At 41.2% G+C, this 24,618-nt stretch overlaps 1 protein-coding gene and 1 non-coding gene across 8 annotated transcripts in view; both read left to right on the forward strand.

The window, feature by feature from the left end:
- The first annotated feature begins 151 nt into the window (after positions 1 to 151).
- CNOT1 (CCR4-NOT transcription complex subunit 1) overlaps positions 152 to 24,618 on the forward strand; it is a 102,526-nt gene continuing 78,059 nt past the window's right edge. For 5 of the 7 annotated variants that reach the window (XM_030299130.1, XM_030299132.1, XM_030299135.1 and 2 more), the window contains exon 1: positions 167 to 276. The gene's annotated coding sequence lies outside the window, so the exon portion shown is untranslated. Of the gene's footprint in view, positions 277 to 24,618 lie in introns of all 7 variants that reach the window. The other 2 variants (XM_030299133.2, XM_030299136.1) reach the window with 2 other exon arrangements.
- LOC115503616 lies at positions 18,508 to 18,614 on the forward strand. The gene has a single exon (XR_003965451.1). It is a non-coding gene; the product is annotated as a U6 spliceosomal RNA (small nuclear RNA).

The raw sequence follows: 24,618 nt of genomic DNA on the forward strand, positions 1-24,618 counted from the left end.
AGTGTGTGATTGGTTTAAATCCGCGGGCACCTCACGGTGATTGGGCGGGAGCCACGGGCTGGGTACGATCATTGGCTGGTGCTGGGTCCATCCCTCCTCGGGCGGGCAGCGAATGATGAAATGGGAACGGGGAGGGGAAAGGCCGCGACGTGAGCGCGCGACCTCCGGCGCCATTTTGTAGAGAAACAAGCGGAGTTAACCGAAGAGGGGGTCGAGGAGAGCCGGAGTCGGGGACTCAGGAGTTTCCTGTGTCCAGCGCTGCCGGAGCCGCCTGAGGTGAGGTGGGCCGGGGTCAGGGGGCTGGGGCCGGCTGGCAGTGTCAGCTACGGACCGCGAGTGCCGGTGGGCGAAGGAACGGGGTGGTCCAGGGGCCATTGGGAGCGTTTCCCGGAGCTCCGCGGAGTGAGGGGCAGTCGGGACGGGGAAGTGGCGAGGCGGGAGAGGGCGGACTCTTCCCACGACTCGCGTACTCTTTGGGCTCTGAAGAGAAAAGGCCGGGGCTGAAGGCTTCCCGGAGCGCAGGGCAGAGCGCCGGGTGAGACCCGGGGTGGTCCCCGGCCCGGGCCTGGAGGCTCTTGAGGGCGGCGGTGGCGGCAATTCGGACGGCTGGGCCTCGCTTCGCGCGGGCTGCACCCTCCTCAGCCCCCGCGAGCTCCTCAACTGCCCCTTTCTCTCGGGGCTTCCGGACGGGTGCAGTGGGCTTCGGCCCCCGAGGCCTAGTTCCAGAGGCGAGGGTCCGTGTTTGGAGTAGTTGGTAGGCTCCTGCTTCTTTCTGGTCGACCCGGAGCTGGCAGTCCCACTCCCGGTGTCCCGGCACGTTGTCAAACCCCTGGTGTTTCGGGTGTCCGCCGGTGGGAGGGGCAGGCGGGAGCGAGCACTTCCTCATTACTTCTCGCCACAGGTTTTGTTCCACTCGCGCGCTGGGGCGCTCCGACTTTCTCCGAAGTCGGCCCTCCTTCACTTGGGCCGCTGTCTGTGCTGTAGTGGCGGCTTCTGCTCTCCCGTGGGAAGTGCCCCCCTAGTGAGCCGACCGCTTGGAGGCCTCGCGGCTGGGGAGGGATTGCCTTCCTCCAGGTTTTGTAGAGGTTGCTTAAGGCCGCACACGAAATACTTACTCGTTACTCGTTACCAGTTCCGCTGCAGAATCCACCCACCTGGCCTCACACAGATAATTACCCCGCCAGGAGTAAGATTTGTACTTTACAAAAAGGAGATGCCTGATAGTGGATTTGGAAATGCTGCGTTTAAAATACACTTTGAGAAGTAAACTTTTCCCCTCAAGCCACCCAATCTAACGTCACATTTCTTAGGACTCCAATAAAAAGCCTGTTTTCTTACTGTAAGCTGCGTAACGATCCTTAGTTTCTCTCGTTATTTCTGTGTAATGCTATTGCCTTGGGAGAGTGATTTTAACAGCCAATAATTGAGTACTTTGACGGGGATTCTGAACAATGCTCTCGTGATGATCCGTTTGGAAGGAACAGGGATACTTAGATGAAAAAAAGTGAGAGGACAAGTAAAAAATTAGAAAGCAGGTCAAACAGATTAAGAACAAACCTGTTTTTGTAGAGATCTTCAGTAATCTGTTAGTAATCTGTGACTCAGGTTGACATTCCTACCTTTCCAAAGATTGACAGCATAGTGTTTTAACTATTAATAAAATATACGGTAACAGTTTAAATAATCTTGTTTTAGGACACAGCAAATCGTTACCTTGTCTAAGTAGAAAATGAGCTGATGATACATAAAGTTTTAGGCATCTAGTTGTACTTTTACTGAAATGGAAGCACGTTGATAAAACTTGTTGAGAGTTGAGACCGTTGGTCCCTTTTCAACAAGTGTGGGTCCCAAGTCCTTCATTGGAATCAAGGCACAAAGACTTGACCATTCATCACTGAAAGCATTTCCGTTTTTTGCCTAAGATTGTAACCTTAGAAGTCTTAAGGCAGGGTTTTGTGGCATCACGGTGGAACTGAACTGAAATGCTCTTGGTTCCTAACTCAACTGGATTAGTTTCTAGCTTAGTTTTTTCTCTCTAGTCTCTAACTTTATATTGGGCGTTTAAGTCCCGGTCTCGTCACCATGGACTCTTGTCAGGCTAAGTGCTGTGGCATCCCTTGAACTTTGGGTTGTGTCATTTAAAAACCAAACTACTGTGTGAGGACAGGAGATGAGATGCTTACTGTCTCTTCAAGACATGCGTAAAGACTAATCTCATATTCATCCTTGCATGTTGGGTTTTCCAAGTAGGTTTTTGGTTAGATTCTGACTTATGAAAAGCTTTCTTTTTAACCAGCCTGAATTGATGAACTTGAATTTTTATTTCATTCCATGAGGTAAGAAATCTTTGGTACTCAATGCTGTGGAAGGTAATTTGTCCATAATAATTTTAATTGAATGCTCACACATTGTTTAAGACACTAATTTTTGGTAAGATGTTTCTGCCTCTCAAATGAACAAAAATAATTGCCATTTTGAAATGCTCTATTTTATGAACTTGGTATACTTTATTAAAGTACAAAACTAACTTTCAAGTCATTTAAAGATATTAGCTGAAGCACTTCTTAAATGGCCCTGTGACCAAACTGAGCTTCCTGCTGGGACCTTTCAAAATGGTATCCCACTGAGTCTTATTTTAAGACCTTATATATAGAAAAATCCTACAGTTCCTTTTCTCTTTGCTCACAATTTTTGAGAAGCATGTTTCAAAGCTAAAATGGGCTCAAAACCTTTAGCACTCTCTATATACACACTATTTTAATGTACATTTCACTCATACATTTGTAAGAATGTAGCAAAGCAAATAAAACCAGTTCACTGAAAAGCACTGTTTGAAAAGTCAGTAATTAGAAGTGTAGACTTAATCTGAAACCCTGTGCTGAGATTTGAAGGAAATGCAGCCTTTGGAAGTGTAGAGTATAGGTTTAAGAAATGCATTTTGTCTTTAGTGCTGGAAAGCTCTGCATAAACCTCCAGGATAAAATGTCTTGGTTAATGTTGTTAACAGTTGTCAGGAGGAAATTCCTAATATGTTGAATGCGATGTTAAACAGTTTTCAAGAGAGGTTTTTTTGTGTGTAATGAATGTGTTGTTGAACTAATTACGTAAAATATAAAAGGGAATGAAGTTGTGTTTCGAAAGACATCATCTTACTGTTCTTAATCCTCATCAAGAGCTCAGCATTTTCCCTTTCAGGTAATTAGTTTCAAAGTTTGTCACCTTGGAGTTATAGCTCATGATTTTGAAATGTAATGTTTAAAGTTTTTATGTACACTAATCGTAAGAATAGTTATCCCTTTGTTTCAGACCTTTTCTCTCTCTCTCTCTGTCTCTCTGTCTCTCTTTCTTCTCTACCCCCAACATAGGGCTTGAACTCATGACCCCGAGATCAAGAGTCCCATGCTCTAGCAACTGAGCCAGCCAGGCATCATCCCCTTTTGTCTTTTTTGCACTAGCTTTCTAACTAATCTCCACTATTTTTGCCCTATGGTTTGTTTATTATATATTTATTTTTATTACATAAGTAGTATGTAAGTACATTCTGGGTGTAAATGATTCCAGGAATATTGTTAATTCTTACACCCAAATTGCCTCCTAAATCATTGGTTTGAAAATAGCCATCCTCTGCTCAAAGTCCTTCAAATCCCTTGGCCTAGAGCTGTGTAACTGTTGATCCCTCCCTACCTGTGGCATCCTATTACTGTCTTATGCTATAGTCAAAAGACTGTTACACAGTGGTTCCTGAATGCATCTTTGCCCCTTTTATCTGGAATGTCATTGTTTGTATCTACCGAAACATCCATCATTTCAGTTCAGACATAAGTATACTGTCTATAAATCTTTTCCCTGATTTTCCTAAGCAAAATTGATTTCTTCTATACCTTTTGGCCAGTTTCACTTACCTATGGCATACACTGTTTTGCTTTGTAATAAGTTTTTCTGCCTCATTTTATAGTGGGTAAGGAATCTCCGCTTCCTCACAAAATCATGTAATTGCCCTGAATTGTAATTGAAAAATGCTTCATTTGTTACACTTGGGAAGATTTATAGAGGATTTTTTTTTTGGACTGTATACTTATAATCCTGTTGACATCTTTTAGATGGTTAAACTTGGAAAGCTGGTCATACAGAATTAAGGTATCATCCTTTAGGAAATTGAAGCTGAGGAAAGTAAGGTGACTTAGTTTAAGGTCAGACCAGGTTTTTCTACTCTACCCTAGTGTTCATTTTGTATTTTCACACTCGGCTTGAATTCAGTACAAGGAAAAGAAAGGCCTGTGAACTTACTCATCAAAAAAGTGAGCATCATCTATGTGGTCAGCCATTTGTTTTTTTGAAAGAATGTTTGTCATCTTACAGTTAAAATCTCTGCAGGTTGATTGGTAGTTCAGGGTTTCACTTTCATTGAGTGGATTGGAGTTTAGCACATCACACTATGTCTATTAATAATAACTCTGTAGAATCAGGAGCTCCTGGGGTGGCTCAGTTGGTTAGGCATCCGACTCTTGGTTTCTGCTAAGGTCATGATCTTATGGGTAGGTTTGAGCCCCACATTGGTCTCTGTGCTGACAGCGGAGAGCTAGCTTGGGATTCTCATCCTTACTCTCTCCCTTCCCTCTGCTTGTGTGTGCGTGAGTGTGCTCTCTCTCTCACAATAAATAAACTTAAAAAAATACTAATTCTATAGAATTAAAGTGTGTCTTAGGTAATTTATTATCGAGGGAAAATTTTCCTTTACTCCTAATATGTGATTTCCCCCCATTTTATTGACCTGATTGACACACAGTAGTGTTTTCTTAAATTTATTTTTTTTTATTTTTATTTTTATAAAAAAATTGTTTTAAATGTTTATTTTTGAGAGAGAGAGAGAGAGCATGAGTGTGGGAGGAGCAGAGAGAGAGGGAGACACAGAATCTGAAGCAGGCTCCAGGCTCAGAGCTATCAGCACAGAGCCCGACGCGGGGCTCGAACCCACGAACTGAGATCATGACCTGAGCTGAAGTCAGACCTTAACCAGTTAAGCCACCCAGGTGCCCCTTTTATTTTTTTTTTAAATTTTATTTTTTTTAAATTTTATTTTTTAAAATTTACATCCAAATTAGTTAGCATACAGTGCAACAATGATTTCAGGAGTGGATTCCTTAGTGCCTCTTCCCATTTAGCCCATCCCCCCCTCCCACAACCCCTCCAGTAACCCTCAGTTTGTTCTCCATATTTGTGAGTCTCTTTTATTTTGTCCCCCTCCCTGTTTTTATATTACTTTTGTTTCCCTTCCCTTACGTTCACCTGTTTTGTCTCTTAAAGGCCTCATATGAGTGAAGTCATATGATTTTTGTCTTTCTCTGACTCATTTCACTTAGCATAATACCCTCTAGTTCCATCCACGTAGTTGCAAATGGCAAGATTTCATTCTTTTTTATTGCTGAGTAATACTCCATTGTATGTATATACCACATCTTTATCCATTCATCCATCGATGGACATTTGGGCTGTTTCCATACTTTGGCTATTGTGGATAGTGCTGGTATAAACATGGGGGTGCATGTGTCCCTTCGAAACAGCACACCTATATCCCTTGGATAAATACCTAGTAGTGCAGTTGCTGGGTCATAGGGTAGTTCTATTTTTAGTTTTTTGAGGAACCTCCATACTGTTTTCCAGAGTGGCTGCACCAGCTTGCATTCCCACAATCATGTAAGTTGTATAGGTAGAGTGTATAGGTTTTATATGTAGAGTGTAATGACTTGATACACATATATTGTGAGATACCACTAATGTGTATTTGGATGAGATTTTCTTAGTTGTGATTAAAGCAAATACAGATTTTTTTCCCCAGCAAGTTTTTGGAGGATGAGACACAGGATTTGAGTTTTTCTTCTCTTCAGTGTAAAAATAGAAAACTGTAGTGTGACAAACAGGTGGTCTTTTCTGTTGGAGTTATTGTGTGATTAATATTTAACCTCAGTGTAAATTAACTTGCACTTCTGTTAAGACCTCTGAAGGATGGGGAAGGACTGAGGTTTTACAATGTTCTTCAGCACTGTAAATTGAATTCTAACAAATATGTGTATTTGTTAGAACAAATATGTTCTCTTGGTGTAGTTACATTTTTAAAGTAGCACCATGAAGGATTCTCAGTTATCTTTTAGTAATTGAGTATATTATACACTATATTGCTTTATAGTTTTGCAGTTACTTCTGGGAAGATGCTTCTGAATATTTAGTTGATTCCAAGTCAAAAACTTGATTCGTTTCTGACTTTGGAGTAGGCATACTTTTCTGGTTCTCCACTTTCTCCGTTTTTTAAAAATAGGGATTTATTGGGGGTGCCTGGCTGACTCAGTCTGTAGAGCATGGGTCTCTTGGTCTCGGGGTCATGAGTTCAAGCCCTACATTGGGTGAAGAGCTTACTTAAAAAAAAAAAAAAAAAAGGGGGCGCCTGGGTGGCGCAGTCGGTTAAGCGTCCGACTTCAGCCAGGTCACGATCTTGCGGTGCGTGAGTTCGAGCCCCGCGTCAGGCTCTGGACTGATGGCTCAGAGCCTGGAGCCTGTTTCCGATTCTGTGTCTCCCTCTCTCTCTGCTCCTCCCCCGTTCATGCTCTGTCTCTCTCTGTCCCAAAAATAAATAAACGTTGAAAAAAAAAAATTTAAAAAAAAAAAAAAAGATTTATTTGTTAACACTAACAGTATTTCAAACTATGCTGATGTATGGATTGGATTAAGTTTTGTAAAATTCTGAAAATATCCACAAGAGGCTGTTAAATGTTCTTTAACATCTTTAAGATTCTATTGAATTGAGTAGAAATTGCTTGTGTAAAGTGGCATGGTTAGGAAACAAGTTAGTTCATGCCCCATTTGTTATTATTTCATACCTATTTACTATTTGTTGACCATTATGCCTTTGGATATTTCCTTATCCCTTGTCAGCTGGGTTCTAAAAAACAAGTTTTATACTAGGCTTTTCTGACCTCAGTAATACATAATTTTGGGATGTTCATGATTGGATTATTTACACTTGGTTTTTACTCTTTAGTTTGGGTAATAGAGAGTTAAGTCTACCATGTATATGCCCACTGTTAAGAATATTCCCCTTTCCTAAAGCAGATGGCTGGCTCAGTTGGTAGAGCCTGTGACACTTGATCTTGGGGTCATGAGTTCAAGCCCCACGTTGGGTGTAGAGATTACTTAAAAAGAAAAATCTATCATCTTTATATAAAGAAATAGAAAAGTAATCTTAACAAAAAAGGGGTCCCTGGCTGGCTCAGTTGGAGAAATGTGTGACTCTTGGTCTCTCAAGGTTGTAGGTTCAAGCACCATGTTGGGTGTAGAGATAACTTAAAAATAAAATCTTAAAAAAGAGGGGCACCTGAGTGGTTCAGTTGGTTAAGCGGCGGAGTTCAGCTCAGGTCATGATCTCAGTGTTTGTGAGTTCGAGCCCCGTGTCAGGCTCTGTGCTGACAGCTCAGAGCCTGTAGCCTACTTCAAATTCTGGGTCTCCCTCTCTGCTCCTCCCCCACTCACGCTGTCTCTCAAAAATAAATAAACGTTAAAAAAAAATCTTAAAAAAGAATTTTCCCCTTCCCTTTTCAAACAGACAAATATGCCAAAGATTACAGAAGTTGAGATCGTGTATCTAAATGTAAAATATAGAAATTACATGAAAGTATTTAGTTACTCCTGTATCAGTAAGCCCCTCAAGTTCTCTGGCAACCACAAAACATTGGTATGATATCTTGATATACTAACTTAGTTTTGGCATATTTGTGTATAGCTTTGTAGAGTTCTTCTGTGTTGAGTTTCAGTGACTAATTGTCTCTTAATGTGCTATTATTATCTACCTCGCTTCTATCCTTGCTTCTCAGTTCGTCATCTAGAGTAATTCTTGTATTTTAAAAGTCATATCATGTTGTCCTGTTCAGGACCATCCATTGATTCTCCATTTGTCTTTCTTAAAAGCCAGAGTCCTTTAATTACCTACAGAATTTAACTCTGCTCTATACCTACTCATGTATTCTCCATTTCCCCCTAACTTATCACCCCTGTCCACCCAGTTGGTTTCCTTCAACTACACTTGACCTCCTTGCTTTGCCTTACAGATGCCACGCAGTCTCTTAGGAAGCCTGTGTACCAACTGATTGATCCTTCTGCCTGGAACATTCTCTCAGATATGTGCATGACTGAACCCCTCAGCTCCTTTTAAGTCTGCTCAAAGACTTCTTTCTCAATAAGGCTCACTCTGACCACCGTCAGAAAACTTAAATTGCATCCCTCCTGTCCTCTGGCTCACTTTTACCCTGATGTTTTTTTCTTTTTCTATAGTACTTAGCATCTCCTGACATGTTTTATAATTTCTAATGATTACTATTTCTCATCTCCAGTGGGAATACAGGCATATGTGTATGTCTCTTCACGGATGTATCTTAAATACCTGACACACAGTCAGTACTCAACAAATAGTTGGCTGAGTTAGTGCATATGGTGCATAAACTGTTTCTCTGATAAGTTGTGGTAGCCACTTCACGAAAGCGATACACTATTTCTTATCATCTGATGAATTTAAGTTGTGCTTGGCTTTGTGTTAACTTTGTAGAAAGCCATACCTGAGGTGTTCACATCTAGGGCTCACCTTACGGAAAGTGGATGCAAAAGCCATTTTCTCAGCAAGGGCACTGTTGGTGTTTGGGCAGGATAATTCTTTGTTGGTGGTGCTGTCCTTTGTGTGATGTTTATTTCATCTCTAATTCTCATTGTGTGCTAGTGGCTCTCCCACTCAAGCATTTAAGGGGCGCCTGGGTGGCTCAGTTGGTTGAACGGCCGACTTCAGCTCAGGTCATGATCTCGCGGTCTGTGGGTTCGAGCCCTGCGTCGGGCTCTGCTGACAGCTCGGAGCCTGGAGCCTATTTCGGATTCTGTGTCTCCTTCTCTCTCTGCCCCTCCCATAATCACGCTCTGTCTCTCTGTCTCTCAGAAATAAATAAATGTTAAAAAAAAAAATTTAAGCATTTCATAATGTTTTAGCAGGTGTGCTTGGCTGGTTCAGTCGGTTGAGCCTTGGTTGGTTTCAGTTCAGGTCATGATCCCAGGGTCCTGGGATTGAGCCCTGCTTTGGGCTCTGTATTGAGTGAGGAGCCTGTTTGAGATTCATTCTCTCTCTCTGCCCCTCTCCCCTGCCTCCCCCCGCCCCAATATAAAAATTAAAAAGAAAACAAAAACTTTTGGAGATTACACTGCTTTCTAGTTTATTCCAGTAAATACCCTCTTGAGGTTCAGATTTTTGTGAGGATTATTTTATTTAATTTAGAGCCAATTATTGGTGTAAATCACAAGTTACTTAAATTTAATTTCACAGTGGCACATATGAGAAGACTGCGTAAAGAGAAGGAATAACAGATTTCACTGATTATAAAACAAATTTTCAACATTTTAACATCTCTGAAATTGGGATGCATCTTGTCCTAAGAAAAATACTATCAAGTAAACTTTTTTAGTGATACATAATGTAAAGATGCTTCTACAGTTAAAGACAAACCAATGTGAAATGAGATTGTGGAAAATTATCTCCATTTCATGGATGATGAAGGTGGAAGAACTTTGCCAAACTTGGGCTACATTTTCCTTTTTGTTAGGCCTAGTCAAATTATATTTTAGGGTCCTAGAAATTAATATTGGTATTGTATTTTTCACAGTTCTGGAATGTTTTCAGTGCCCTCAAAGCTGATTGGTTGGGAGTGATGGTGAGGAAGAGCTATGGAATAAAACCCAAGGCATGTCTACGGGAGCCTGATATAAAGGATAATACACATGAAACAATAGTGAACAGTTTGATTAAATTAAAAAATTTTAATGTTTATTTTAGAGAAAGAGAGCATAGGAAGGGGAGGGGCTGAGGGAGAGGGAGACGCAGAATCCAAAGCAGGCTGCAGGCTTGGAGCTGTCAGCACAGAGCCTGATGCGGGGCTCGAACCCAGAAACCGTGAGATCGTGACCTGAGCCAGAGTCGGATGCTTAACTGATTGAGCCACCCAGGCGCCCCTAATTTTATAGTGCATCATACATATTGAAGGGGAGAGGAGGTAGATTAGCCTGTAGATGATCTGAAGTGGCTTGGGAGGTTTTGGAGGGGCTGGGGCTTGAAGTAGGCCCTGGTCTTATTACCTGATGCATTGTCCACTTTATGGAGGTGTCTTGGCCTACCTTCTGGTAGTCACTAACTTTCCCCTTGAAGGTTATCAATGATCAGTTAGTTGCTATTTCTGATAATTTATAATTTCTATATAGTTTCGGTATACTGCCAGCTATATCTTTTAAATCTTTCCCCCATGGGGGCACCTGGGTGGCTCAGTTGGTTAAGTGTCCAACTCTTGATTTCAGCTCATATCCCGGGGGATTGAGCCTCGCGTCTGGCTCTGTGCTGACAGTGCGGAGCTTGCTTGGGATTCTCTTTCTCCCTCTCTCTCTGCCCCTCCCCATGTGCTCTATCTCTCTCAAAATAAATAAACCTAAAAAAAAATCTTTCCCCCCCATGATTTCTGCAGACTATAGGTATATTAGTTATCAATTACTGCATGACAAAATACCTCCGAATTTAGCTATTTAACCTTTCTTGTTCTTTATTTCTAAGGCACAGCTTGGCTAGGTACTTCTGGCTCAGTGTCTTTCACAGAGTTCCAATGCAAGTATTAACGGGCTGCAGTCATCTCAAGGCTGAAGGGTGGAGAGATCTTACAAGCTCACTCACGTGGCATTTGTCTGGCTTCAAATTCTTGCTGTTGGTTTGGAGACATCAGTTGCTTGCCACATGTGTCTTTTCCATACTCACAGCATGGCAGCTTGCTTAGAGCATAGGCTCAGAGAGAGGTAAACAAGACAGAAGTCAGTCTTTTTTGTAACGTACACCTGGAAATGACTATTTCCTTCTTTTGAAGCTATACTTAAGGTCCATCCCACTCATAAAGGGAGGGGATTACATAAGGATAGACATTTTAGGGATTGTTGGGGTTGTTTTAGAGGCTGTCTGCCACAATGGACATTTGGTGAAGGTTCATCCTTAAGGCTCTCTTTAGGGATGCTGTTTGTAGGTTTTACTTATTACCACTAAGTAGAGGACTTTGCTTGGTTTCTGATATTACGCATTCTAAGTTTTTTCCACTTCTCAGGCTACTCTTCATTTCCTTTCTTGAGTTCCTCTTTATCCACCCTGAAACACTAAGCTTCCTTAGGATTCTCTCTAGACGCTCTTATTTTCATTCTGTAGTTCTATCCCGTCTTTTTTTTTTTTTTTTATATGTTGATGACTCCCAGATCTATTATTTGTAGCTCACCCTTGCTATGTTGCAGGCTATAATTCATAGTCCTGTCCAAATTGAATTCTTGATTTTCTTTCTTGCCATGTATTCTCTTAGTTGTTTCATGTCAGGAGTAAGTGGAATCCAGGTGCTTAGTGGAAATATATTTGACTGCTCCTTTTCCTTCACTTGTCTTGCTTATTCACAGTTTCAGAGAGTCCTTGCAGTTCTCTCTTGAATGCATTCACTTTGCTTTCCCTATAATCTTTTGTTGTTTATTTTTGAGAGATGAGAGAACGTGTGCTTGAGCAGGGCAGGGGTAGGGGGTGGGGAACAGAGGATCTTAAGCAGGCTCTGTGCTGACAACAGACAGCTCGATGCGCGGCTCGAACTGAAGCTGTGAGATCATGGCCTGAGCTGAAATCAAGAGTCGGATGCTTAACCAACTGAGCCACCTAGGCGCCCCTCCCTCTTAATATTATCAAATTTCCTTGTGACCTCCTCTTTCTCAGTATTTTGCATTGTCAAGAGTAGCTTCTAAAAATGTTTACCAGATCATGCCGTCTGTTAGTATGCAAAGCAGATTAACGTAATAAACAACCCCAAGATATCAGTGGCTTAACAGTAGACATTTATACTCCGATAACTTTCGTCAGATAACTTTCATTGAGTGTTCATTAGGTTGCCTTCTGTGTGGTAATTCAGGAACCCAGGCTCCTTCCATCTTGTGGCATTGTTTTTCTCTAGAGGGAGTCCTCTTTGTTTAGCTGGCAGATGGTGATAAAACCAGAGGGTCATGAGTATGAGGTTTTATGGACAAGGTCCAGAAGTGGCTGGTATCATTTTTGGCCTGCGTTTTATTGGCTAGAACTTAGAATCTTGGCCACACCTATGCAAGAAAGGCTGAGAAATGTAGTCTAGCTGTTTAGCCAGGGAGAGGAAACAGATTTGGTAAGCATCTACCTAGTCTCTCCTACTCCCTTATTCCCTAAAATATACTTAAACCAATTCATGTAGCTTCTAGGATTATCTTTATGATAAAATCTAGAAGTCTGAGATGGGGGTTCTATACATAAAAGAGAAGAAAGCCACAAAATGGGTCTTTAGTTACCTCCAGAAGACATTTCATTTTGGCCACTGTCAGGGTTAGTGTGTGGGGATTGTATTTAGGACCGTGATTTATTACAGCAAAAGGATACAAAGCAAAATCAGCAAAGGGAAAAGGCATATGAAGTGAAGTCTGAGGAAACTGGACTCATGCTTCCAAAGCTGAACCTCTCCCAGTGCCTTTCCCAGTAGAGTCACATCAGACACACTTAATTCCTTCAACAAGGAATTGTGACAACACATATGTGCAAAATGTTGCCCAGCAGCGAAGCTCCTGAGAGACACAGTGCCTAGGATTGTTATAGGCACCTTCTGCCTGTCACCCATTAAAATTCCAGGTTCCTGGAGGGAAGGTAGGTGTTACACATGAACCACATTTTTTGGTACAGTTTAGTCACAGTGAGCCACTCTTATTAGCTCTTGGAATGGGGATTAGTTTTCCCCAAATCCAGGTTCTCACACTAGCCACGGGCCAACCTGGCATGTCTTTCTAAGGATAGCAGTCGCAGGCCTTCTATGTTAACTCTTTTCTGCTCAGTAAGTGAGGTGAATGGTCTCCATCAAAAGGGATTTTGTATAGAGAATATGCAAAATTGGAATATGCAAAATTTTGTTGGCCTAATATTTTGTCTTTGAAAATTACATTTGTATTTCAGTAGGGAAAAAAAGTTCAATTCCCTTCTTATCTCCTTTCATCTAACTTTTCCGATAGTTATTTTTGTATCATTCTGGATACTCTACATATAAGGACATATATATACACAATGCTGTTCTGAAACTTGCTTTCCTCCCAATAGATAGTATTCCTTTTTATGATTTACTTAACCATTGCACTTTTAGGGGGATATTTAGGCCTTTTTCACTTGATAAGTTTTTAAAGAGTTGTTCATTTCCTGGATGAAAAAGGAATGGATTAAAGATGATTCCTTGGGGGGGGGGGGGAAAGATGATTCCTGAGTATTCAGTACAGAATTGGGGATTAAGTGGTCTAAAACTCTTACTAATCTTAAAGGTTGGAGATACTCCTATCAGGAACTGTTTGTTTTAGGACTTGGTATTAAAACACTTATTTAGACTCTTAATGATTTTGACAAGGATTTTTGTTCATTTTTAAATCCTCTTACCTCTACTGCCCAATTCTTTAAAGTTCTGTTAAATACTGTCTTTAAAATTCTATTAGCAGTTGCCATTTAAACTATTCTTCAGCTATAAACTTGGGATAATACCTTCCTCAAAGAGTTACCAGGTTTAAATAAACTAATATACATAAAATGCTTAGAACAATTCTGTTTAAGTATTGTGAATGTACTGGGATAAGTTATCCTATTTTGTACATAGTAATTATATTTAAGAATTTAATAAGTAAACCATTTTGGATGAATGGATTGGAACTGTGTACTATAAATCTAGAATCTCTGCCTCTTGGAGGAGTATTAAAGATTGCTATGGCCTTTTGCCTCATTGCATCTGAGAGCAAAACGTGTCACCAACAGCTGTACTGGAGCCATCTGAGGAAATTTGGCCAGGGGTCTCATTCTTGCTGCATTTGCTGGAACCAGCAGGGTCTGACCCAGAAATACACTCTCAGTATGTGCTGCCAGTATTTCCGTCAGTCCGTGAAGAATATAGGCTTCATTAAGTTACATTAAGTGAACTTCCTTGAATGGGTCATCCAAGATACCTCCCTTAACTGCAGATACCCAGGATACCTACCTTAATGCAACTCATTGTACATAAAATAAAAACACTTCAATTAAAAATAAGTAGGGGCACATGGGTGGCTCAGTTAGTTGAGCTTTGACTCATGATTTTGGCTCAGGTCATGAGCCCAGGGTTGTGGGATGGCATCCCACGTCGAGCTCTGTGCTGAGCTTAAAGGCTGCTTGAGATTCCCTCTCTCCCCCTTTCTGCCCCTCCCCTTGTGTGTGTGTGCTTACTCTCTAAAATAAAAAACATTTTTAATTTAAAAAAGAAATTGGGGGGCGCCTGGGTGGCGCAGTCGGTTAAGCGTCCGACTTCAGCCAGGTCACGATCTCGCGGTCCGTGAGTTCGAGCCCCGCGTCGGGCTCTGGGCTGATGGCTCAGAGCCTGGAGCCTGTTTCCGATTCTGTGTCTCCCTCTCTCTCGGCCCCTCCCCGTTCATGCTCTGTCTCTCTCTGTCCCAAAAATAAATAAACGTTAAAAAAAAAAAAAAAAAAAAGAAATTGGGATGAATATTTTGAGTCAGTGATTTTGTTGCTTATAAAGTCCCATAGAAAATAATGAGGTCTCTCTTTTAAGGAAACCAAGGGGGAAAGTGGGGCATCTGGGAAAATTGGTATTGGTTGTTTCTGAATGCTAGAATAAGATACCTTCCCCGATTTATATGGGTCATTAGGAGTTTGCAACATTGGCCAGTATGGTAACCACTATCCGCATGAGGCTATTTAAATTTATACTAAGATTAGTTAAAATTAGATAAAATTAGGGGTGCCTGGGTGACTCAGGCAGTTAAGCCTCTGACTCTTGGTTTCAGTTCAGGTCATGGTCTCATGGTTTTGTGAGTTCAAGCCCTGCGTTGGGCTCTGTACTAACAGTGTGGAGCCTGCTTGGGATTCTCTCTCCTCCCTCTGCCCCTCCCCCACTCATGTTGTCTCTGTCTCTCTTTTTTATTTTTATTTATTTATTTATTTATTTATTTATTTATTTATTTATATTTTGGGACAGAGAGAGACAGAGCATGAACGGGGAGGGGCAGAGAGAAGGGGAGACACAGAATCGGAAACAGGCTCCAGGCTCTGAGCCATCAGCCCGGAGCCTGACGCGGGGCTTGAACTCACGGACCGCGAGATCGCGACCTGGCTGAAGTTGGACGCTCAACCAACTGCGCCACCCAGGCGCCCCTCTGTCTTTTTTAAATTTTATGTTTAATTTTTAAAAATTTACATCCAAATTAGTTAGCATATAGTGAAACAATGATTTCAGTAGATTCCTTAATGCCCCTTACCCATTTAGCCCATCCCCCCTCCTGCAACCCCTGCACTAACCCTCAAGTTTGTTCTCCATATTTAAGAGTCTCTTATGTTTTGTTCCCCTCCCTGTTTTTATATTATTTTTACTTCCCTTCCCTTATGTTCATCTGTTTTGTGTCCTAAAGTCCTCATATGAATGAAGTCATATGATATTTGTCTTTCTCTGACTCATTTCACTTAGCATAATACCCTCTTGTTCCATCCACATAGTTGCAAATGTCAAGATTTCATTCTTTTTGATTGCTGAGTAATAGTCCATTGTGTGTGTGTGTGTGTGTGTGTGTGTGTGTGTGTGTGTGTGTATATATATATATATATATATACACACCACATCTTTATCCAGTCATCCATCGATGGACATTTGGGCTCTTTCCATACTTTGGCTGTTGTTGATAGTGGCTTATTTTTTTTTTTAATGTTTGTTTTTGAGAAAGACAGAGCGTGAATGGGGGAGGGTCAGAGAGCGAGGGAGGCACAATTTGAAGCAGGCTTCAGACTCCATGGTGTCCAGTACAGAGCCTGACATAGGGCTCGAACCCACAAACCCTGAGATTTTTGACCTGAGCGGGAGTCAGACCCTTAACCCACTGAGCCACCCAGATGCCCCAGGCCTATTTGGCTTCTTAAAGTACCTGTTGATATTTAATCCTAGAGCAAGTTAGGTCATACTACCAAGATTGCTAGCATCAGTCAGTGCAATGGGAGACCAAATTGCCTTTACAGAGATGTCTTTGGCCGAACTGGTAGAAGTTGAGGGGAGAAAAAGGAATAGATGTGAAGGGCTTTCCTTGTCACTTAGTAGAGATTGCATTAAAGTTTGGTAAACTTTCTAAAAATGTTTCCCAAAGCTATTAGTAAGTTTAGTGGTTCTCAACTTTTAAAATGCATAAGAATCACCTGCAGAGTATGTTTAAAATACAATGTTCTGTATTCTTTTTATTTTTTTAATGTTTATTTTATTTTTGAGAGAGACACACAGAATCCAAAGCAGGCTCCAGCCTCCTAGCTGTCAGCACAGAGTCTGATGTGGGGCTCAAACCCACAAACTGTGAGATGATGACCTGAGCCGGTAACTCACTAAGCCACTCAGGTGCCCCTGTACTCTTTCCTTGAGGATTTTGATTATCTTGATGTAGGGTGGTGCTTAGGAGTCAGCGGTTTTTTATTTCTTTTTTAAATATTTATTTTTGAGAGAGAGACCAACCGAGCATGAGCGGGGGAGGGGCAGAGAGAGAGGGAGACCCAGATCTGAAGCAGGCTCCAGGCTGTGAGCTGTCAGCACAGAGCCTGATGCAGGGCTCAAACTCAAGAGCCATGAGATCATGGGGTGCCTGGGTGGCTCAGTTGGTTAAGTGTCCAACTTCAGCTCAGGTCATGATCCTGTGGTCCATGGGTTCAAGCCCTGCATCGGGCTCTGTTGCTGACAGCTCAGATCCTGGAGCCTGCTTCAGATTCTGTGTCTCCCTGTCTCTCTGCTCCATCCCCACTCACGCTGTTTCTGTCTCTCAAAGTTGAATAAATGTTTTTTTAAAAAAAAAAGACCATGAGATTGTGACCTGAGCTGAAATCAAGAGTTGGGACACTTAACTGACTGAGCCACCCAGGTGCCTCAGGGGTGTGTGTGTGTGTGTGTGTGTGTGTGTGTGTGTGTGTGTGTTTTAAGTAATCTCTACACCCAATGTGGGTCTGGAACACTGACCCCAAGATCAAAAGTCATACGTTCTTCTGACTAAGCCATCCAGGTGCCCTTCATCTCCCAGTTTTATACACATTTTTTTTCCATAATTGTTTTAGTGTAAAAATCTGTATTTATTTGATTAAGCCCCTTGTGGTATATATATATAGCACCTAAGCTATGTCCATGGCATAAAGTTAGGCTCAAGTGTTTGAATTAATAAGAGTGCCATCTTCAGCAAATGAAGATATTTATAAAGTATACTGGAATAAACTGGAAGGAGATCATTTTGGACATTTTATATAATCCTCATAAGGAATGATAATAGTTTTTCCATTAAAAGTATTTTAGGGGCACTTGGGTGGCTCATTCAGTTAAATGTCTGACTCTTGATTTCAGTTTAGGTTATAATCTTAAGGTTCATCAGTTCGGGCCCAGAGTCGGGCTCTGTGCTGGCAGGGGGGGGCCTGTTTGTGATTCTCTCTCCCTCTTTCTCTGCCCCTCCCTTGCTTGCCTGCTCTTTCTCTCAAAATAAATAAAGTTAAAAAAATATTTTCAAAGCTTAATGAATTTGAGCTTGTTTCTGCAATCAGATTTATGTTGGTTTTTAGGCTTCAAAGCCTACATAACATTTTAATCTTCAAATTATTGACAGTCACCATCAAAGAGAGATCTCATTTGCATGAATAAAGTTGATACATTTAAAAACATTTTTAGAGTCATTCAAAGATTTAGAATTGAAATATTAAAAATTTTTTTCTTTAATGTTTATTTTTGAGACAGAGACAGAGCATGAACGGGGGAGGGTCAGAGAGAGAGGGAGACACAGAATCTGAAGCAGGCTTCAGGCTCTGAGCTGTCAGCACAGAGCCCAACGCGGGGCTCGAACTCAAGGACCGTGAGATCATGACCTGAGCCGAAGTCGGATGCTTAACCGACTGAGCCACCCATGCGCCACTAGTTTTTGTTTTTAAAGAGTAACTTGGTTTGTTTGTTTTTTTTTTAAAACAGTTTATTTATTTTGAGAGAGCACTGAACAGGGAAGCGGGGCGGGGGGTGGGTACGCAAAGAGAAAGAGAATCCCAAGTAGGCTCTGCACTGTCAGCATGCAGCCTGAAGTGGGAGAGAGATCATGACCTGAGCCAAAATCAAGAGTCAGACACTTAACTGACTGAGCCACCCAGGCACCCCATCATCCCCATTTTTTTAAAAAAAATTATTTATTTTGAGAGAGAGAACAAGCCGAGGGGCAGAGACAGGGGGGGAACAGAGAATCTGAAGCGGGTTCTGTGGTGACAGCAGAAAGCTCAATGCAGGGCTTGAACTCACGAACCCTGAGATCACGACCTGAGCTGAAGTTGGACGCTTAACCTGACTCAGCCACCCAGGCACCGTATCATCACCCCCAGTTTTATTAAAAATTTCACCTGTGCTTCCTACAGCAGCACATACACTAGACTTGATACGATACAGAGAAGATTAACACGGCCCCTGCATGAGGATGACACACAAATTCATGCAGTGTTCCATATTTTTTCCATCATGTCTCAAAGTAAAGTCTTTAAGAAAGAAAAGAAAATCACATGTAGAGAGAAATTAATAGTACAGTGAACAGCCAGTAACTTCTTCCTAGATTCAGCAATTAACAGCTTACCATAACTATTTTCTCTGTTATTCATATATATATTTTTATTGGAGTACAGTTGACACACTGTTACATCAGTTTCAGGTGCACAACATAGTGATTTGACAACACCATATGTTATTCTGTGCTCACCACAAGTGTTGCTACCATCTGTCATTATACAGCATTATTGCCATACCACTGACTATATTCTCTATGATATACCTTTCATTTTTGTGATTTATTCTATAACTGGAATCCTGTACATCCCACTCCCCTTCACCCATTTTTCCCATCTCTATTCATATATTTATACTGAACTGTTTTATCTCAAATACTTGAGCATGCATCTCCTGCAAATTAAGACATTCTTGCATAGCCAAAGTACACCTAAAATTATTAAATACTTTTATAATATCCAATTAATTAAAAAACTTTGCCTCAATATCTTTTATTTATTTAAAATTTGTAAACATTTATTTATTATTTAGAAACAGAGACAGAGTATGAACATGGGAGGGGCAGAGAGAAGGGGAGACACAGAATCTGAAGCAGGGTCCAAGCTCCAGGCTCTGAGCTGTCAGCACAGAGCCTGACGTGGGCTCGAAACCATGAGATCATGACCTGAGCTGAAGTCAGACGCTTAGCCGACTGAGCCACCCAGGTGCCCCTGCCTCAATATCTTGTATAAGTTTTTGTTTTGTTTTTTATTTTAATTTTTAAATTTTGCACACAAGAGAGAGCACACTCACACAGCGGGGGAAGGGGAGAGGGAGGGGTGGGTGAGAATCTTAAACAGGTTCCATGCGCAGGTCTCCATCTCACAACCCTGGGATCAGGACCTGAACCAAAATCAAGATTTGGACACTCAACCAACTGAGCCATCCAGGTGCCTCTTATTAATATTTTGAGGAACTTTCATACTGTTCTCCATAGTGGTGGAATCACTTTACAATCCCACCAGCAGTTCACAAGAGTTCCCTTTTCTCCATATCCTCTCCAGCACTTATCTCTTCTTGTCGCTAGCTGTTCTTAATGGTGTGAGATGATATTTTATTCTGATTTTGATATGCTTTTCTCTGATGAGTAGTGATGTTGAGCACCTTTGCAGATACCTGTTCGCTATTTTGATGTCGTCCTTGGGAAAATGTTCAGTTCCTCTGCTTATTTTTTAATTGGATCGTTTGTACTTTTTTAATATCTTTACCGAGTTGTTTGAATTTTTATTTTTGAAGTTTATTTTGAGAGAGAGAGAGAGAAAGAGAATGCACAGCTGATAAGAGGCAGAGGGAAGGAGAGACAATCCCAAACAGGCTCTAAGCCATCAGCACAGAGCCCAGGGCAGGGATCAAACTCAGAAACTGTGAGATCGGGACCTGAGCCAAGATCAAGAGTTGGAAGGAATCCCAACCAACTGAGTTACTCAGGTGTCCCTGTATGAGTTCTTATGTTAACCCTTTATCTGGTACATGTTTTGCAAATACTCTCTCTAATTTTGTAGGTTGCCTTTTCATTTTGTTGTTTGTTTTGTTGTGCAGAAGCTTTTAATTTTGATGTCGCATTTGTTGATTCTTTTTCTTTTGTTGTTTGTGCTTTTTGGTGTGATCTCCAAAAACATCATTGCCAAGATCAGCACTGAAGAGCTTATTTTGTATGTTTTCTTTGTGGTATCAGGTCTTCTGTTTAAGTCTTTAATCCATTTTGAGTTAATTTTTGTGAGCGTGTAAGATAGAGGTCCACTTCCATTTTTTTGCATGTAGCTTTCCAGTTTTCCCAGCAGTGTTTGTTGAAGAGACTGTCCTTTCCCCATTGGTTGTTCTTGTCCCCCTTATCAGATATTAGTAAGCTGTATATACAAGGGTTTAGTTCTAGGCTCTCTGTTCTTTTCATCTTTGTGTCTATTTTTATGCTATACTGTTTTAATTACTATAGGTTTGTAGTATAGTTGAAAATCAAGAACTGTGGTGCCTCCGGTTTTTTTGTTCTTTCTCATGATTGTTTGGCTCTTGAGGGTCTTTTATGGTTCCATACCAATTTTAGGACTTTTTTTTTTTTTCTATTTATGTGAAAAATGCCATTGGGACTTTCATAGGGTTTGTGTTGAGTCTAGGTGGCTTTGGGTGGCATGGGTAGTCTAAGAGTATTAACTCTTCTAACACAGTGTCCTTCCACTTGTTTGTGTCATCTTTAATTTTTTATTTTATTTTATTTTATTTTTTTTTTCAGCGTTTATTTATTTTTGGGACAGAGAGAGACAGAGCATGAACGGGGGAGGGGCAGAGAGAGAGGGAGACACAGAATCGGAAACAGGCTCCAGGCTCTGAGCCATCAGCCCAGAGCCCGACGCGGGGCTCGAACTCACGGACCGCGAGATCGTGACCTGGCTGAAGTCGGACGCTCAGCCGACTGCGCCACCCAGGCGCCCCTTTAATTTTTTTTTCAACACTGTCTTGTAGTTTTCATTGTATAGTCTAGGGCTTTCATTAAACTCCGTTAGGAAATGATGATTTTTAAAAAGCGTTTCTCCTGATAATTCCATTTGAAATATAGTATTTCAGGCCTTTAAGCTTTTTTTTTTTAAGTTTGCCTATTTTATTGATTTTTTTTTTGTTTTAAATGTTTATTTATTTTTGAGAGAGAGACAGAGCATGAGCAGTGGAGGGGCAGAGAGAGAGAGATAGAGGGAGACACAATCTGATACAGGCTCCAGGCTGTGAGCTTTCAGCACAGACCCTGACGCAGGGCTCGAACTCAGGAATGGTGAGATCATGACCTAGGCCAAAGTTGGACGCTTAATCTACTGAGCCATCCAGGTGCCCCACGGCCTTTAAACTTTTATGTTTACCACATTTTTTTGCACTGAATTTGGATTCCTGTTATTTGCTTTGCCCAATAATATAAAAATAGTTTAAACTTTTTTATTAAAATGTTTTTAATGTTTATCTTCAAGAGGGAGGGAGAGAGATAGAGAGAGGGACACTGTGAGTGGAGGAGGGGCAGAGAGAGAGGGAGACACAGAATCTGAAGCAAGCTCCAGGCTCAATAGGCTCTCAGCACAGAGCCCGATATGGGGCTTGAACCCATTAACTGTGAGATCATGACCTGAACCAAAGTAGGACACTTAACTGACTGAGCTATCCAGGCACCCTGTAAACTTTAAAAAAAAAAAAATGTTTATTTACTTATTTTAGAGAGAGAGTGAGTGAGTGGTTGGGGGAAAGTCAGAGAAAAGAGGGAGACATAGAATCCCAAGCAGGCTTTGCACCATCAGCACAGATCCTGACGTGGGGCTTGAATTCATGAACTGGGAGATCATGACCTGAGCTGAAGTCAACTAACTGAGCTACCCAGGTACCCAAAGTTTAAACTTTTTAATGCAATACTCTTGTTAACAGTAAACATGCGTCAAATTTCTTTGATTTCTTTTGGTCCTAAAAAATAGGGATACTTTGGTGGTTCAGTTGGTTGAGTGTTCAACTCTTGGTTTTGGCTCAGGTTATGATCCCAGGGTTGTGGGATAGAGCCCTGCGTCAGGCTCTGTGCTGAGCATGGACCCAACTTAAGATACTTGCCCCCCCACCCTGCCCCTTCAAATAAGAAATAATACACACACACCCACACACCACTCTGCATTGTCCATCAAGGATGTACAGCATCTGTGTTCAGTAATTATTTGAAATAATTTGTTTTCATTGTGTTTTATGTAATCAGTTTGACACTCAGGTTTATTTGTTTGTATTTGGTTGTGTTTTTTCCTCAGGAAAATTTTTTTTAATGTTTATTTATTTTTGAGAGAGAGAGACAGAGTGAGATCAGGAGAGGGACAGAGAGAGGAGGAGACACAGAAGCAGGTTCCAGGCTCCGAGCTGTCAGCACTGAGCCGCGGAGTGGGTCTTGAACTCACAAACTGAGATTGTGACCTAAGCTGAAGTCGGATGCTTAACCAGACTGAGGCGCCCCTGATTGTAGTTTTTTTCTTAATTAAATTTCAAACGTGGAAGATAATCACGTGATTCAAAAGTAAAAAACATACAAAAAGGTATACTTGCTGAGTTTTCAATCAGATTTGTATGCCTTCTACCCTTTTCTCACTCCCTTATGGGTAACCATTTTGATTAGTTTGTGGCTTATCTTTCCTGTATATTTTTTGCAAAAAGCTAACTCTATATATGTCCACATATTAGAAGCAAAAAGTAGCATATATAGAAATAACAGTTTATTTTCTTATTTAAAAATTTTTTTTAAATGTTTATTACTATTATTTTGTGTGTGAGAAAGACAGTGCGAGTGGGGTAGAGGCAGAGAGAGGGAGAGACAGAATCTGAAGCGGGCTCTAAGCTGCCAGCACAGAGCTTGACATGGGGCTCAAACTCACAAACCTGATCATGACCTGAGCTGAAGTCAGATACCTAACTGACTGAGCCACCCAGGTGCCCCTAGAAATAAGAGTTTAAAGGCTAGAATACTATATACATTGTCCAAGATATTTATTCGGTCACCAACTCCTAGCCATTCCTTTGCTATGACAGCTATTGCTGCACTGAATAATACTGTACATGTTGTATGTATGAAGGTCTGTAGATTTCTAGAAGGACTCTTTATTTAGGACTTAAACTTTTTTTTTTTAAGAGAGTGAGAGCGAGCGCACAAACTGGGGAGGGGCAGAGGGGAGAGACAGAATCCCAAGCAGCCTCCCCTGCTGTCAGCACAGAGACTGATGCAGGACCTGAACTCATGAACTGTGAGATCATGACTTGAGCCAAGACCAAGAGTTGGACGCTTAACTGACTGTGCCACCTAGGTGCCCCTTGGGGTCTTTTTGTAAATGGAATTTTAAGTGAAATCCTGTCTGTAACCACTATGGTTGAGACCTTATTTTCTCTGCATTCTCTGCACATAGGAACGTAGATGTCTTTATTTAAAAGATGCAATCTTGCTATTCATAGTTCCGAAGCTTTTCACTCAGTGTCATGGGTATTCTTTTATGATAACACTTAGAAGATTAACTGTAATCCACAGTGCTTGGTATTCCTTAGATTGGATGCACAAGAAACAATTTGTAGTGTTCAAGGAGGAGGAGTCAGCAAAAGAGACTGAGAAGGAGAGACCAGTGAAAGTACATTTTAGAAACAAAGTAACGTTTGGAGGGACGGGTCAGGTTTTTTTTTTTCTTTTTTTTTTTTAAAGATTTTTGCCAGCTAGGGTGATCACATGTCTTGGTTTACACCTGTTGTCTGGTTTAACTGGTTACACCCTTTACTTTCAGAAGTGTTTTGGTTTGGTTAATAAATTATGTTGTCATTCTGATCTAATATAAGGGCTTGGAATCGGTCATAAATGCATTAACTTGTTCATATAATGAAGATTGGGTTTTTGAAACTTGGATTACACCAGTGTTTTGTTGTATAGCAGTCTTTAGATGTTAACGTGAAAAGGTTGTACCCTTTACCATGAGGCTTTTATCAGAAGAGATGGTGTAGTCAAAGTACCAAAACCTCAGTTTTATTAGAGGAATTCTGAGGACATTCAGTATTTGTTTTGCTGTACCATATCATAAGTAAAATAAAATTTGTGCTGTCCCATGGGTAAAATAATAACTGAAACAGGCTGGGGTGCCTGGGTGGCTCAGTCACTTAGACGTCCAGCTCTTGATTTCAACTCAGGCCGTGATCTCACACTTGACAAGATCAAGCCCTGTGTGGTGCTCTGTTGACAGCACTTAGCCTGCTTGGGATTTTCTCTCTCCTTTTCTCTCTGCCCCTCCCCTGCTCTCTGTCTCTGTAAGTAAATAAACATTAAAACACTTTAAAAAAACAGGCTGCCATAGTATCTGTTCCATGGTAAAGTTATTCTGTTCCTTTGTATCAGCCTTTTAAAAAAAATGTTCATTATTTTGAGAGGGAGAAAGAGAGCACA

This window comes from Lynx canadensis, chromosome E2 (assembly GCF_007474595.2).
Source record: "Lynx canadensis isolate LIC74 chromosome E2, mLynCan4.pri.v2, whole genome shotgun sequence".
Lineage (NCBI taxonomy): Eukaryota > Metazoa > Chordata > Mammalia > Carnivora > Felidae > Lynx > Lynx canadensis.